The sequence below is a fragment of the Natrix helvetica genome, assembly GCF_964273705.1.
Source record: "Natrix helvetica genome assembly, chromosome: 4".
Classification (NCBI taxonomy): domain Eukaryota; kingdom Metazoa; phylum Chordata; class Lepidosauria; order Squamata; family Natricidae; genus Natrix; species Natrix helvetica.
The window spans coordinates 163,669,813-163,687,009 of NC_138550.1; positions in this window are offsets into that span (position 1 = coordinate 163,669,813).

A 17,197-nucleotide genomic window follows, 5' to 3' on the forward strand; every position below is an offset into this window, starting at 1 on the left:
CTATCATCTATCTCTTCTCTAGACTGGCCATACCCAATTCCTGCAACCATTTTTCATATGTTTTACTTCAGAGTATATCCTCAGTGAGGCAAATAATTGGTTTCAGTTTGGCAGGATTCTATCAATAGGTGAGGAACAATCAAGGAAATTGTTTAGAAGAAACTCAACGTGTCTTTCTTGAGTTTTGGAACCTGACACCCCCCCTCCCTCCCCCAAAGTCTAGCTGCTTCTAACTGCAAAAGCTAAGTGACCATGTTATGTTCTGATGATTGGTTTGCAAGCCCTCATCCTTCTGGATGATGTCTTCCGAGTGGGATACGAAGTGTAGAGGATGACGAGGCTGAACCCAAGGGAGGGGTCAAATGCATCATCAGTCTTGAGTCCCTTCACACCTACAAGAGATGTACATCCAGACATCCTTGAATTCCATTGACTCTTATCTACCACCAATTTGCCTTAACTTTTAGTAGTTCAGATTCTTGTAGAAAGCTAGCATGGAATAAAGGTGTACGCATTTGAACAGACTTGTTTCCTGATTTATGGCACATGACACAGGATATTGGAAAAAATATCAAAGATTCAAAATTACAAATGTCTCCATGATGCAAAAATTTTCGTGATACTGTGTCCAAGAAAAAAAAAATGTAAAAAGAAAATGTTTCAGCTCTTTACTCATCCAGGAGAACTCTCTTGGCTCCAAAACTTGGCTAATCTGAACTTAAATTTATTAACATGCTTATAATACATAGAATATGTATTATGATCATCCTCAACAACAACAACACTGATTGATCTTCTGTATGAGATTCTGTGTCAATGTTCATGTGGGAATTTTCAGAGGGGATTTTGCTGGAAAACTTTCATGTTGTAAATTGTTTGACTTTGTTGCATCTTTGCATCTAATCCTTGTTTTTTTTTTTTTTTTTGGCTGGATATCTAGAGAATGTTTATCGAGGGAACCAGAAAGTCAAACAACAATGAGGAACATTTTGCCTTAAGCAGAAATGAAATTTGGGTTTTCTAGCAACAGGGAAAGTTTCTGAGGAATTTCAAGGGAAAACAAAACAGACTCACACAAATTAATCATATAAATGTATGTGGAAATCAGTACTATAAATACATTTTGAAGATGTTTGGAGTTGTCAAGAGGTTTAGGGTGTTTCTTGCAATTGTCTCCAGATATCAAGACAATTGTGGGATGGGAGGGAGGGCTAGTTGATAATCTTGTTCTTCCATTATCCAATATTTCCCACTAAGGAGTCATTTGAAGAAGGAAGAATAGTGTTCTGACTGAGGCTTCCCAAGAGCATGAAGCAAACTCCTTGTCCTGACAAAAAACCCTTTTATTAACTGTGAATTCTGCTCATTCACATCCAACAAAGTTTTTCAAGGGAGGATTTATAGTCACAGACCTTATCTGGCTAGGAGAGCTGCCAGGCCGATATCTGCAAAACCTGGCAAGGAGTCTCACATTTCACGAACCAATTAAGCGAACTAATTGTCTCCCGCAAATTCCACTCCCCTTTCACTCCTCTTTTATTTCCTCTGGGAGGAACCATTCATCGTCCACCTGTGGCCTTACTCCCAAGTCAACCCCTGTTCTTTAGCTGTTCCCTTCATCTGGCAACTCAGCTCATGCGCACACTGGCAAAAGGCTCCAGCTGTTCTTCTGCTTCACTGATGTCTGACTCTGAAGGCAGCTGATAACTGGCATACGGCTCTGGCCCCGTCTCTGCCTCCGACACAGAGCCCTCATCAGAGCCTTCCTCAGACTCCAGGACTGGCCCATATTCCTCCCCCACCTCCTCACTGTCCGAATCTGCTGCCAGCTCTGCTGGCTGCTGGCAGGCCACAACACATGGGTTCACTGATAGCTATGATTTGTATGACCAATCTTGCCACAGTTGTTAAGTGAATCACTGCAGTTGTTAAGTGAGCAACATGGTTGTTAAGTGAATCTGGCTTCCCCATTGACTTTGCTTATCCAAAGGTCACAAAAGGGGATCATATGAGACAACAGTCATAAATATGAGTCATTTGCCAAGCGTCACAATTCTGATCATGTGATCATCAGATGCTGCAACGGTTGTAAGTGTGAAAAAAGGCCATACGTCACTTTTTTTCAGTGCCGTTGTAACTTTGAAGGGTCAGTAGATGAACCGTTGTAAGTCGAGGACTACCTACACCCTATTTAAAAAGAAAGAAGTGTTTAGAGTCTCCCCCTTAATCTCTGTCAGCTCAGGTTCCAGCTCATCTTCCCATGCAAATCCAGACTTTGACGAAAACATGATATTCAGTGACATAAATTTTGGGCTCAATCATGGTCATAAATTGAGGACTATCTGCATCAGCTTTTCTTCCCATCCTTTGCATGAAGCAACTGGATCAATGGTGGGATACGACCGGTATGCCCCAGTATGGGCATGCCACTGCCTGCTGGGAGCACCAGGTACCGTTCCGGTATGGTGTTCTGGAGGGCCCGCTCGCCCACACTGCTTACCGATATCGACGGATTATTAAGCACACATTATTTTATAAGCCAGAGAGAAAAAACAAAACGAAATACCATATTTTTGGGACTATAAGATGCACCGGTGTATAAGACGCACCAAGATTTGAACAGGCAAGTAAGAAAAAAAAAGATTTTGCCTTCCTTCAGCCCCTAGCAGCACTCTGCAGGCTTCAGCAGGGGTGGGGCAAGGCAAAAATGCCCCCATTGTATTGTGTTGTATTCAGTGTATAAGATGCAGCAACATTTCCACACTCTTTTAGGGTGGGGCGGGGAAACCTGCGTCTTATACTCCAAAAATACGGTAAATACCCATAACAGAAGATGTTTCTTTTTTGCAATCTTTATTGGGACCTCAAAAAGGAAGCTTGTGACACCCTGGGGTGGGTGTCCCCTTTGCCATGTTTGTGCCAGGCCAGATGCAACCCTGCTGCTGTAGATGTTTGGAGTTAGGATGCCCGCCATCTTGTGCCTTTGGCCATGCATTCTGCAGCTGGTAGGATGCCCGCCATCTTGAGCCAAAGGCACAAGATGGCAGGCATCCTAACTCCAAACACCTACAGCAGCAGGCAGGAATTCAACCGGCAAAGCGCAGAAGACATTTCTGATGCTTTCCTGGAAAGGGAGCCTAAAGAGGTAGTCCTTGATTTATGTACTGTGGTTGTTTAATAACAATTCAGAAGTATGAAGACCTCATCAATTATTGCACGTACCGTCTAATTCACGGGATCCCATTTTGGCTCACATTTACTGCAGCTTTTGTTTTGTCATTCTTTTAAAATGCTTTCAGCTATTTTTTATTTGCAAAGAAGATCAATTCATGAGAATGGATTCAGACGTACAACTGCATGATTACCTTAATGACCTCTGTGAAATTGTGAAATCAGGTCCCACTCCTGTGTCTGTCTCAACCTAAAACAGTCATGATTTACAACCAAAATTCTAGTCCCAAGCTCAACTGTAATTTGATGGTTACCTGAATAGTATCATAAAAACCAGAAAGTACAGTTGCATTCATAGCTTATTAGAACCATTGTGGTTTATTGGAAAAGGTACTGTGGAAAATATAAATGCTCTCAGCTATAAAGGTGTTTAAACTAAAATGTTAATTTAATATTTTCTGTTTATTACAAAACCGATTTTCTGGTCCTCTTTTCTTCTTTTAGCTCATATGTTTCCTTGTTAGAAAAATATTTAAAAGATGTAATTAAATCTTTTGAACAAGTCATATGCTAAATGGCACACACACAGAGAGAGAGAGAGAGTGTGTGTGTGTGTGTAAATATATAAACCCAAACTCTGGCTTAGATATGTTGATGACACTTTCGTGATTTGGCCACACGGGAAAGAAAAACTGGACAACTTCCTCACACATCTCAACTGCCTACACCCCAAAATACAATTCACCATGGAAATAGAAGCAAACAACCAACTTCCCTTTCTGGAAGTCCTAATCTACAAAAAACCTAATGGCTCCCTAGGACACACCATCTACCAGAAAAAAACACACACCAACCGCTACTTAAATGCACAATCCCATCACCACCCTGCACAGATCAACTCTGTGGCCAAGATCCTCATCTCCAGAACCAAACGCCTAGCCGACAAAAAGCACCTGAAAACTGAATTACACACTCTCACAAATGTATTAATCTCCAACGGATTCCAAAGAAAAACAATTACCAACCTAATCCAAAGGGAGACTCCCCCCAAAACCAAGACATAGAACAGGACAACGGCATCGCCCACAGATAAAATCAGCAAAATTCTCCACAAACACAATATCAAGACAGCCTTCAACACTGACCAAAAAATAGCCAACATCTTAAGAAACCCCAAAGACAAAATCCAGCTAGAAAACCAAGGAGTCTACGAAATACCATGCAAAATCTGCCCTGCCACATACATAGAACAAACAAACAGGAGAATAAATGCAAGCATCACAGAACACAAGAATGCAGTAAGAAAAAAAGAAAAAACTTCCTCCCTTTTCCCGCACCTTAAAGCTACAGGACATGAAATTAATTTTGAAGGAACCAGGTTAATCTCCAAAACAGAACACTTCAACAAGAGAATAATTATGGTAGCTATCGAAATAGAGAAACACCCCCACAACTGAATAAATGTGATGATACCTCCCGCCTACCAGACATCTGGAAACCAGCCCTGGTAAACAAATGAGCCCCACCCACCACCCAGGCTGTTACAATACGAAACAACAATAGACACACAGCCAGCACCAATCAGCAATAATCTACCCATCATGATACAAACACACAACCAATTGTTCCACTTACTGAAACAAAGCCATCACGCCACATACACAGACCAAGATTTATAGAAAGACGGCAGCTCCGATCACACTTTAAGCCCAAAACCCAGCCGGAAGATGGTGAGTGAGACCTCGCTAAAACGTTGCCAAGACAATCTCAATCTTACATGGGAAAAGTCCCAAATACAACAAGACCTACGAAAATATATATATATATATATATATATATATATATATATATATATATATATATATATATATATATATATATATATATATATATATATATATATATATATATATATATATATATATATATATATATATATATATATATATATATATATATATATATATATATATATATATATATATATATATATATATATATATATATATATATATATATATATATATATATATGTTTTTTTAAGCCCACGCTTGAAGATGGCAGGTGAGATCCTGCCGAAACATTGCAAAGACAATCTCAATCTTACACGGGAAAAGATCCGAATACAACAAAACCAGCATATATATATATATATATATATATATATATATATATATATATATATATATATATATATATATATATATATATATGTGTGTGTGTGTGTGTGTGTGTGTGTGTGTGTGTGTGTGTGTGTGTGTGTGTGTGTGTGTGTGTGTGTGCGTGTGTGCGCGTGCATGCATGCATGCATGCATGGAGAAGAGATTATTTGTTGTATAAATTACATTAAGGTGTACCAAAAATGTCAAAAGGTTCTATTTTATTTTTTCAGGGGGGAAATTGCTGTACTTACGAATCTTCAAAGGTTATGGGTCAAACAAGTGTTTAAAGGGAAATGGCAACCCATTTGAACATTTAATGTAAGTTATTATGGTGGTATGTGATTTGAATTCCTAGGAGAAAGAGGCCATTTCAGAGGGCAAAGAGACAAAAGAAGGAAAGAAAGAAAGAAAGAAAGAAAGAAAGAAAGAAAGAAAGAAAGAAAGAAAGAAAGAGAATGAAAGAAAGAAAGAGAATGAAAGAAAGAAAGGGAGGGAGGAAGGAAGGAAGGGGAGGGAGGGAGGGAGAAGAAAAGAAAGAAGGGAGGGAGGGAGAGAGAGAGGGAGAGAAAGAAAGAAAGAAAGGGAGGAGGGAGGGAGGGAGGAAAGAAGGAAGAAAGGAAGGAAAACAAAGCGAGAGAGAGAGAGATTTCCAGAATGTATCTATTGTGATGGTTGCTTTAGTTTGACAAGATTTCTGTCTATAGGTGAGGAACAATAAAGGACACTGCTTAGCACTAATTAGACACATGTTTCTTGGTTCTTGGGCCTGGAAGATACTCCCAACGTATGGCCACGAGTGAGTTCAACATTTCCATTGCTAAGTGAAACATTTGTGCAGTGAGTTTTGCCCCATTTCACCACCTTGATTGCCACAGCTGTTCAGTGAATCCCTGCAGTTATGAAGTTAGGTTCACAGTTCTTGAGGGAATCTGGATTTGACTTTGCTTGTCAAAAGGTCACAAAAGGGAACCCCATGACCCCAGGATACTGCAGTCATCATAAATATGAGTCGGTTGACAAGCGTATGCATTTTTATCATGCGACCGCAATGGTCGTGTCAAAAATGGCCATAAATCATTTTTCCCAGTGCTGTTGTAACTTTGAACGGACATGAAACGAATTATATAATACACTAGCAAAGTTGGAAGGGACCTTGGAGGTCTTCTAGTCCAACCCCCTGCCTAGGCAGGAAACCTTACACCACTTCAGACAGATGTCTCTCCAACATCTTCTTAAAGACTTCCAGTGTTGGGGCATTCACAACCTCTGGAGGCAAACTGTTCCACTGATTAATTGTTCTAACTGTCAGGAAATTTCTCCTCAGTTCTAAGTTGCTTCTCTCCTTGATTAGTTTCCACCCATTGCTTCTTGTTCTACCCTCAGGTGCCTTGGAGAATAGTTTGACTCCCTCTTCTTTGTGGCAACCTCTGAGATATTGGAACAATGCTATCATGTCTCCCCTAGTCCTTCTTTCTCTTAAGCTAAACATACCCAGTTCCTGCAACCGTTCTTCATATGTTTTAGTCTCCAGTCCCCTAATCATCTTTGTTGCTCTTCTCTGCACTCTTTCTAGAGTCTCCACATCTTTTTTACATCGTGGCGACCAGAACTGAATGCAGTATTCCAAGTGTGGCCTTACCAAGGCATTATAAAGTGGCATTAACACTTCACGTGATCTTGATTCTATCCCTCTGTTGATGCAGCCTAGAACTGTGTTGGCTTTTTTGGCTGCTGCTGCACACTGCTGGCTCATGTTTAAATGGCTGTCCACTGCTGAGGACCTCCTGTATAATAAATTAAGTATAGAGCCTAACTTTGGATATGCATTATACTGTACCTATTTGTGTGTATCTTTTTATATAAGTACATGTGTGGCGTAGGTGCTATTAAACCTTTCAGGAAATTATTGTAGATGTTAAAAAAAAATCTTTGTCAATTGTGTGAACATTTTGACATGGCTTACAGTAATTTTAAGTAAAGACAAAAATCCTATTTTTGGATTCTATTAATAGAATGGTGTACAAAATTAATTAGGAGACTAATCAAGAGAGTTCTGCCAAGTTAAATGAATAGTTAATATTTCTGATAGTTAAATGAAAGTGCTACACTTGGACATCACAAGACAGATAATATTAAAAAACATACTATATCCTCTGTGGGCAATAATAGAGAAGTTTTATTCATTTAGCAGAGGGAGGGAGAGAGAGAGAGAAAGAGAGAGAGAGAGAGAGAGAGAGAGAGAGAGAGAGAAAGAAAGAGACAGAGAAAAGAGAGACAGAGAGAGAGAGAAGAGAGAGAGAAGGAGGGAGAGACAGATAGACAGAGAGAGAGAGAGAAAGGGAGAGAGAAAAGAGAGAGGGAAGGAAAAAGAGAGAGGAAGGGAGAAAGAAAGAGAGAGAGACAGAGAGATAGAAGGAGGGAGAGACAGACCGGCAGACAGACAGAGAAAGGGAGAGAGACACAGAGAGAAAGAGAGAAAAGAGAGAGGGAAGGAAAGAGAGAGAGAGAGGAAGGGAGAAAGAAAGAGAGTCAGAAAGAGGGAGGGAGGGAGGGAAGGGAGGGAGGGAGGGAGAGAGAGAGAGAGAGAGAGAGAGAGAGAGAGAGAGAGAGAGAGAGAGAGAGAGAGAGAGAGAGAGATTGGATGCTAATTACAGCTGAAAACACAAAGCCCTTTCAACATTTACAATTTAAACCAATTTACAATGTATATACACATTCATCAGGCTAACAAGATACAACCTCAGCAATATTCTAATGACCATGAAGTAAAGAGTAGATTTAATACATTAGATTTGTTAGAGTGCCTAAAGAATTTGGGTTTGAGATTTTTGACATTATTATATTCCCAAAAGGGGGAGGGGGAAGTGGTAGAAGGCAAAATGACCACAGAGAACTAAAAAATAGCAGAAGTTGGAAAGCATAAAATAAAAAGAGATGCAGGGGGAAAATCCTGCCCAATTAAATGCTGAATTCCGGAGAAGAGGAAAAAGCAGCGAGAAATAGCATCTAACTAAGCAATGCAAGGAAATTGAGGATAATAAGCGAGTAGGATAGTAGATATTTTTTAACGAAAATATCAGAAATCAGAAATCAAGAGAACCCTGAATGCAATGGTAGAATACAAAGAAGGACAAGATCTACTGAAGAGAGAAGATATATTTTAAAAAAAACCATGATACAAATATATGAAAATAACTCCCTTTTTAAGACCCTGTAACCCCTTAATTTGGGGTAGGGTCGAGGTGAGTTGATGGAACAGAGCATTTACTGACCAGATGCCTTTTTCGATGCCTATGCAGAGTTCACAGCAGATTATTTTCTTTGTTCTCCAGCAGAGAAACATCTGCTGCTACCTAGGATTGAACTCACAACCTTTCAACTGAGAGGCAAGTGTTTTCACCACTAGGCCACCATGCTACTATAGTAATATATGGAACCGCTATACAAAATGATCCCAAAATGCAAACACAGAGACAAACACATGCACACACAAACACATAAGGATTGAAGAAACCAATGCAGACAAGTAGCAATTACCTTGATACCTCTCAAGCGAAGACTCTGGATTGATCCATTTGATAATTCATCAGTTGGTTTTCCTGGGCTGTATTACATATTAGGCTGATGTATTAGCCACTAAGCCACAGGCTCTCCTCCTTATCAGCTGAGCCAGGGAAATAGGTATGTATTTGTGTTACAACCCCTGGTATGCCCAAATATGGGAGGGAGCTCACTACTCCCCCTTTCTGTCCTTCGGCTCATTACAGAAAACCATCCAGGCAGAAAACCATATTTTTAATGTTGCCTTTGCTATGTTTGTGTTGTATTTGTGCTGATAAATAAATAAAGGGAGACTAGTATAGATCTATTTCAAGCTATTTAGCTCTCATCAGCTAGCCATACCCTTACTGGGATTAGAACCTGGGCTGTATTACATATTAGGCTGATGCATTAGTCACTAAGCCACAGGCTCTCCTCCTTATCAGCTGAGCCAGGGAAATTCAACACAAATACATACCTATTTCCCTGGCTCAGCTGATAAGGAGGAGAGCCTGTGGCTTAGTGGCTATATATATATTCATTCAGTTTATATGATTTGTCATTTGTGTGTGTGTGTGTGTGTGTGTGTGTGTGTGTGTGTGTGTGTGTTCCAGCATAACTCTGGAACGCCTTGAACAATTTCAACCAAACTTGGTACACAGATGACTTACTCTTTGGAAACAAATACTGTGAGGGTAAGACACCCCTAACATCCCTTGGGGGGGGGGTTTGTTCTGTTAAGATACAACATGTTGTGCCTTCAAATGGCTTCTACTATACTGCCCTAAAGTGACTTCTACTGTACAGCACACTGGAGTTGCCATGGTAATGGCTTCACAGTACTCCACAAGGGGGCTCCTTCTGGTAAAGGGGAAAATCCACCATTACAAATTACATTTGGCCCAGACATTTTCAACAAAACTTTGATTATTCTTGATGGCAAATGTATGGCCATGATCAATAAAACATTACTGCAACTCGGCCTACCTGCATCACTCCGAGACCAACATGACATACTTCATGTCGATTACATACCAGAAAAGAACTGCAACATTGAACAGATTAGTGCATATATCACAGACAAGAAGACACTTCTAAAGCTAGCAAAACAAGAAGGTGGTATCCCTTTCCTTGATGCTTCTAGAGGCACAGGGAAAACTTTTGTAACTAATTTAATTGTTGCCAAAATCAGTTCTTTTCCTGTCTAATACAGGATTAGATAAATAAATACTCAGGCAATGCCAGGTTATCAGCTAGTGGATAAATAAACCACATGGTTTCTTTTTTGCTGAACCATTATGCTCACTGATAGTTTACGCAGAGTGAAGGAGCAGTGATGACATAATACAACAAAGATACTCATGGTTCAAATTGGATAGGGTCCACTTAAGGGTCTACTCTTCCCAAGCTGTCTTTCCACTCTCTCTTTGAGGTGATTTCCCTTCCAAATTTTTCACCGGTGACAAATTTTATGCAGAGCAGTGCGTGAAAAATTGATTTTTCACTTTGTGCTTTAGCCTTTTGTTGACCTTTAAGTAGACAATAAAGCATGAATGGAACAGCCAGGCACCTTTGCAAGCTGCCTACAGCCTCTTATAATCAAATCTAATTCTGTTACCATATCATTTCAATAATATAGTATGGCCAGTCCCGCAATCAGCCAGATGTTTAGACTGGATGTGGCATTTTTTGTCCAAGTATTGAGTCCTTCCCAAAGACTGGGATAGGCAGATGTTGTTTCATGGTGTTAGAGGTATTGTCACAGGGTGCAAGCGGTGCCAAGTAAATGTAAGAGATGACTAGGCTCAGCCCAAAGGAGAGGTCAAAGGTCTTGTGTCCATTTGCACCCACAAGAGATCTAGCAGATCTGCCACCTTGAATTCCATTGACTCTTATCTACCCCCAATTTGTTTTGACCATTAGTAGGTCAGACCCTTGTAGAGAGCTTAAGTCTGCAATACATTTTTAGATTCATTTGAACTACCTGGATTTCCTGATTTTTTGCACTTTGACAGCAATTGACTGATGGTGATTTTGTCAATTTATTTATTAATAATTTATTTTTTGTCAATTTATTTATTTTATTTACTTATGTATTTATTTAGTTTGTCAAACATGTAAAAGATAACAGGCATAAGTATAAACCTAAGTATGAACACAGTAAATGGGTAGGAATAAATGGGGACAGTAGGACAGGGACGGTAGGCACACAGGTGCGCTTATGCACGTTCCTTGCAGACGTCTTAGGAATGGGATGAGGTCAACCGTAGACAATTTAAGGTTAAAGTTATGGGCATTTGAGGATGTAACAACAGAGTCAGGTAGTGCATTCCAGGCATCGACCACTCTGCTGCTGAAGTTGTATTTTCTGCAATCGAGTTTGGAGTGGTTTACCTTGAATTTGTATCTATTATGTGCTTGTATATTATTGCAGTTGAAGCTGAAGTAGTCATTGAGAGGTAGGACATTGTAGTGGATAATTTTGTGTACTAAGTTTAGGCCAGCATAGTTCTAGGTTTTCCAAGCCCAAACTTTCATGCCTGGTGCATAGGGTATTCTTTTGTGAGTAGAGGAGTGGAGGACTCTTCTCATGAAATACCTCGGACTCTCTCATTTGCATTAATATCCGATATAATACAATACAATAGTAGAGTTGGAAGGGACCTTGGAGGTCTTCTAGTCCAACCCCTTGCCTAGGCAGGAAACCCTATACCGTTTCAGACAGATGGCTATCCAACATCTTCTTAAAGACTTCCAGTGTTGGGGCATTCACAACTTCTGGAGGCAAACTGTTCCACTGATTAATTGTTCTTACTGTCAGGAAATTTCTCCTCAGTTCTAAATTGCTTCTCTCCTTGATTATTTTCCACCCATTGCTTCTTGTTCTACCCTCAGGTGCCTTGGAGAATAGTTTGACTCCCTCTTCTTTGTGGCAACCCCTGAGATATTGGAACACTGCTATCATGTCTCCCCTAGTCCTTCTTTCTCTTAAGCTAAACATACACAGTTCCTGCAATCGTTCTTCATATGTTTTAGTCTCCAGTCCCCTCATCATCTTTGTTGCTCTTCTCTGCACTCTCTCCAGAGTCTCCACATCTTTTCTACATCGTGGTGACCAGAACTGAATGCAGTATTCCAAGTGTGGCCTTACCAAGGCATTATAAAGTGGTATTAACACTTCACGTGATCAAGTGTGGATATAAAGTGTGGATTCAGAGGCAGACGAGCTGTATTTGAGAATTGGTCTAGCAAAGGTTTTGTATGCCCTAGTTTGCAGTGTAATATTACTGGAGAAGAAGCCGTGCAAAATTAGATTGACAACTCTTAATGTCTTTTTGGCCATGGTGTTACAGTGAATGGTGTTCTCCAGTTGTTTTGCGATTGCATCCAAGGTGCAATCTCCATTGGTACTACTTTTCTTGCTTTGGTCGCAGCTGTTCTACTTCTGTTTGCAGTTCTTTGTATTTTGTTATCTTCTCCATTTTCTCTCTCTTCTCTTCTGCTATTACCAAATATTGCCATGTCCACTAGTAAGACTATTTTTTGTCTTTCATGTCGACAGTTGTTAAGTCTGGGGTGAAGACATGTCAAGTGCTGTTCCTTCCTGCTCAATTTGTCTCTCCCACATACTCCGTTCTGTCACTTTCATGGAATAATTTTTTATTGTGAGCTCTGAATCAAAACTTTTATTGTTGCAACTGATTAAACCTCTCTTTTTTTTTCATTCCCCCCTCCCCTTCTATTTGCACTTTGCATACAGATGCACACTCAAACTATTTCTGCAATTAAATTGTTCACGTTTCCCTCATTAACATACTTTTAGATGCAAAAGCTCTTCTGATCAATTTTGGACATGTGAACTCAGTACGCAGCAAAAAGAAGAGAAGATTCTTGCTATTTAGATAAAATCCCTGTGTTCTTCAATTAAATATACTTCAACTAAGAAATTTTGATCGTTCAATTGCTCTGTTCATTTAGACATCCATTTTCAAAGTGAGGGTCGGTGGCTTGATTTCAAATATCAACATCTATATCTGTCACAAGGGATGCGGTGGCTCAGTGGCTAAGCGCTGAGTTTGTCAATCAGAAAGGTCAGCAGTTCAGTGGTTCGAATCCCTAGTGCCACGTAATGAAGTGAGCTCTTGTTACTTGTCCCAGCTTCTGCCAACCTAACAGTTCGAAAGCATGTAAAAATGCAAGTAGAAAAATAGGAACCACCTTTGGTGGGAAGGGAACAGCGTTCCGTGAGCCTTCGGTGTTTAGTCATGACGGCCACATGACCACGGAGACATCTTTGCACAGCGCTGGCTCTTTGGCTTTGAAACGGATATGAGCACTGCCCCTTAGAGTCAGGAACGTCTAGCACATGTGCAAGAGAAACCTTTACCTTTATATATGTCATCTATTATTTATTTCTCTGTTTTCTGTCAAGGTCCATCTGGGAAATTGACCAGCCCAAACACTCTTCAATCAAGCTCATATCTTGAGAGGTGACACTCAGCAATTTTTCCTGGTAATATTACAGAAATAGCTTGTCATTACTTTCCAAGTTTTCTTTCAATTAGTCAGTCTAATCTTGAAAAAGCCATGATGGCACATTGTTTAGACTGCAGTATTTCAGGCTAATTCTGCCGACTGCCAGAGTTCAATTAACCAGCTAAAGGTTGACTCAGGCTTCCATTCTTCCAAAGTTGGTAAAACGAGGACCCAGACTGTTGGGGGGAAGGATGTTCACTCTGTGAACAGCTTAGAGAGGGCTGTAAAGCAGTAGTGAAATTCAAAAAATTCCCCTGCCGGTTTTGTGGGCATGGTTCTGTGGGTGTGGCTTGGTGGGCGTGGCTTGGTGGGCAGGTGACCAGGCAGGCAACAAGAAGGAACCTCACAGAGTCACAGAGAGCTCAAAAACCAACGATCACATTTTACATAAAATAACACAAAAGCTACACAACTGATTCACACACAATGCAAAAGCAGCTGGACTTCACACAAAATGGCCCCTGCAACAAGCAGGAACCTCACTGTTGATGGAATTTGGGGAAGGGTGTCCCATGTCCTCAGACCCAACTTTTTTTGTTTGGTTCAGGTGATATTTTCCCTCCCCTGCAGGGATCTTTGAAACAGATTCCTGATTCTTTGTCTTCTTATACTGTGTGCCCCTTTTCACCTTTAGGCACGGTGGCTTCGGCCTAGTCTCATAACCTCTCATTCTACTACTAAGATAGATTGTCAGGGTTCCAAGTAACGCCCCCAACGAAAGAAGACTCTGAGGCTTGAGTTTCCTCAGAGTTCCATTTTAGTAGAGACGTCATATTGGCACATCTGGGAAAACCCGAATATGAAAGTTTCCAGGTTTTCCCCACCCAAGTGAAAGTTCAAGTCCCTGCCCAGTACCCACATGTCCATCATATGATCCAATCTGGCACTGTCCCAACTGCCTCCCAGTCACACCATCATAGTTGCAGGGTGTCATAGGAAAATTCCAATGGGGAGCAAAGGCAACAACTCAAGCAATAATTCTTACTTTAAGATCAGAGGTCTATTGTTTCTAATAATTTGGAACATTAGAAATGAATAGATATAAAAGATATAATAGCAGTAATGCACTTATTAATAAGTCATTGCCATGGGCCAATGACAAAGAGCAAGTCCTACAAGGACTGCTATAAATCAAAGGGCCCCAAGCTGATCTTGAACCCGATCCTTTATACTTTTCTTCTAACTACATACATGCTTCACAACTTCACTAACTGTCACTTTCCATGAACACCTGTGTGCATTACTTTCAATTCCTCATTTCCAACAGGTTCATTCTTCCTGTTTTAAATGAACCCATACAAGTGCATATTTTGCAAAAACATATCTCACAGTTAGCAACGACTCTGCAGGATTACAAATATTTCTGGTAAATTTTGAAACCATCCTAGCTGAAAACTTTGGTTCATATCTTTTTTCTTCTGGCCTGCTATTATCCATAGGACCTATTGAATCTTTTTTTTTTCAAACGTTTTATTTTTTATTTTTTAACGTACATATAATATAATCCAAAGTATACCATTACATCTTAACCTTTTTTTTTCAATATTCAATGATATAATAAATTTCTCTTGCCATCAAGCCCCATCAATTTTTATTTGCTCTTCTGCTTTCCATACACCATATTATAATCTATTTCATTTCAACCCTTCTCCTCTCCCTCTCTCCTCCTCCCTATCTTATTTTTCCCTCTATCATCTCTCTCTTATCTACTTCCCCTTGCTCTCTCCTTCTCTTCTCCCCTCTTTCCACATCTTCCCTCTCTCCTCCTCCCTATCTCCTTTCTTCCCTCTATCATCTCTCTCTTATCTACTTCCCCTTGCTCTCTCCCTCTTTTCTCCCCTCCTTCCACACCTTCCCTCTCTCCTTCTCTTTTCCTCCCTTCTGCTTCCCTCTCTCCTGTCTCCTCTCTCTTTCTTTCCCTCTCTTTATCTCCCTTCCACTCTCTATTTTGTGTGGTGTATTTCAGCATTTGGGCAAACCCCATTCAATATCAGTGGCATTAATACTTATATTAAAAAACAAGGACTTATTGAATCGAATAGATCAATATGCTATATTTCTTGATTCTCACAAGGACAAATGTCCTTGACTCTCTGAGAAAAGAGAGAATGTTATTTTGACTATATATCACACATATGCCGTACAATCCCCCCTCCCATTTTACCACAATAGAAAATGTGGCAGACGTGAAGGCCCAATGTAAAAGATGGCTTCCAGGCCTGACAGGCTTCCCCCCCTCAGCAGAAGATTGTGTTCTATAACAAGGCCTGATACAGATCTGACTCTGACTCTGTTTAACTTTTTTCTTTATAGAGTTAAATCTTTATATCCCCATTAGTGGTTAAGTTCAAAATCAGTGAAATACTAAAATGCAGACTTAGAAGCACCGTATCTAAAAAGCTTTTATTAAAATAATAATAACCTGTGTAATAAGTCATAGAATGTTTAATGGCTTTCTTTCCTCCATCTGTGTTTACAACAGAAAATGCATTTACTTTCCCTTAATGCTTTAAACTACATCCTTATGATGTAGTCTTGAGCAGATGGTTTGTAAAAGGCTTCCTTACCGTGCATATTTTATTTCCCAAACAACTGAAGAATGTCTGTCAATATTTGCTGTCTGAAGAAGATTTATTAAAAGAAGGGTATGAACTTTGGTGATAGAAACCCATTTTCTTTAATAGCTCTGTGCAATGAAACTGAATTTATTCACAATACGCAGAACAATTGTCTCTACTTTGGAAACCTTTGGACCACAACAGATTGCAAATACAGGAGCGTTAGAAATAGTTGTTGCTCAGTCTAGATGAGAGACATTGAGTGTAACTCTGGATTGAACCAAGATGTCTTCATTCCTGGACTTTTAGTTGAAATAAATACCTTATGCCACCAGGCTCAAAATTTTGGGCTTGGACACCATAGAACATCCTACAGTCTGACCTAAGTGTAGTACATAAAATAATCTGCTACAATGTCCTACCTGTCAATGACTACTTCAGCATCAACCATAATAATAGACGAGCATGCAATAGATCCAAACTCAAGGTAAGCCGCTCCAAATTCGATTGCAGAAAATACGACTTCAGCAACAGAGTGGTCAAAGCCTGGAATGCTCTACCTGACTCCGTTGTTACATCCTCAAACCCCCATAACTTTAACCTTAAACTCTCTACTGTTGACCTCACCCCATTCCTAAGAAATCAGTAGGGCCGTGCATAAGTGCACCAGCGTGCCTAACGTCCCTGTCCTACTGTCCCCATTTATTTGTATCCATTTCACGTGTTCTTATTCATGTTTATTCTCATTTCTCTTATCTTGTACATGAGTGACAAACTAAATGAAATAAATAAATAAATAAATCCATACGGAGCAACACCATGGACTGGTTCAACAGATTTATCAATAGGAAATTTATTAATCCATCCAAAGCTAAAGTTCAAAGACAATTATACTCCCTTCAAACTATTACAACAACTGCCTTAATGTACTTAACCTGGGCATGCAAATGAACTGCAGCATATCTGCCTAGCAAAATCTACTCTTCACAGAAACCTGAAGTGTATTGAGCAGTTCAAAGGAGAAAAGCAGCGCCAAAATGGCAGTGTTTATGAAAAGCATGAAACAGTAATTACCTTACAGACCAAATGTGCCACACCATAGTGCAGTATGGAGAAAATTGCTTGCACAGTTGTGAGGCTCAAGGAACCAAGAATGATATGAGAAGTTACTTCAGAGCAATTCTTTATTATTGCTTGCCTACAGACAGAAATCTTGCCAGTGTCAGGGTT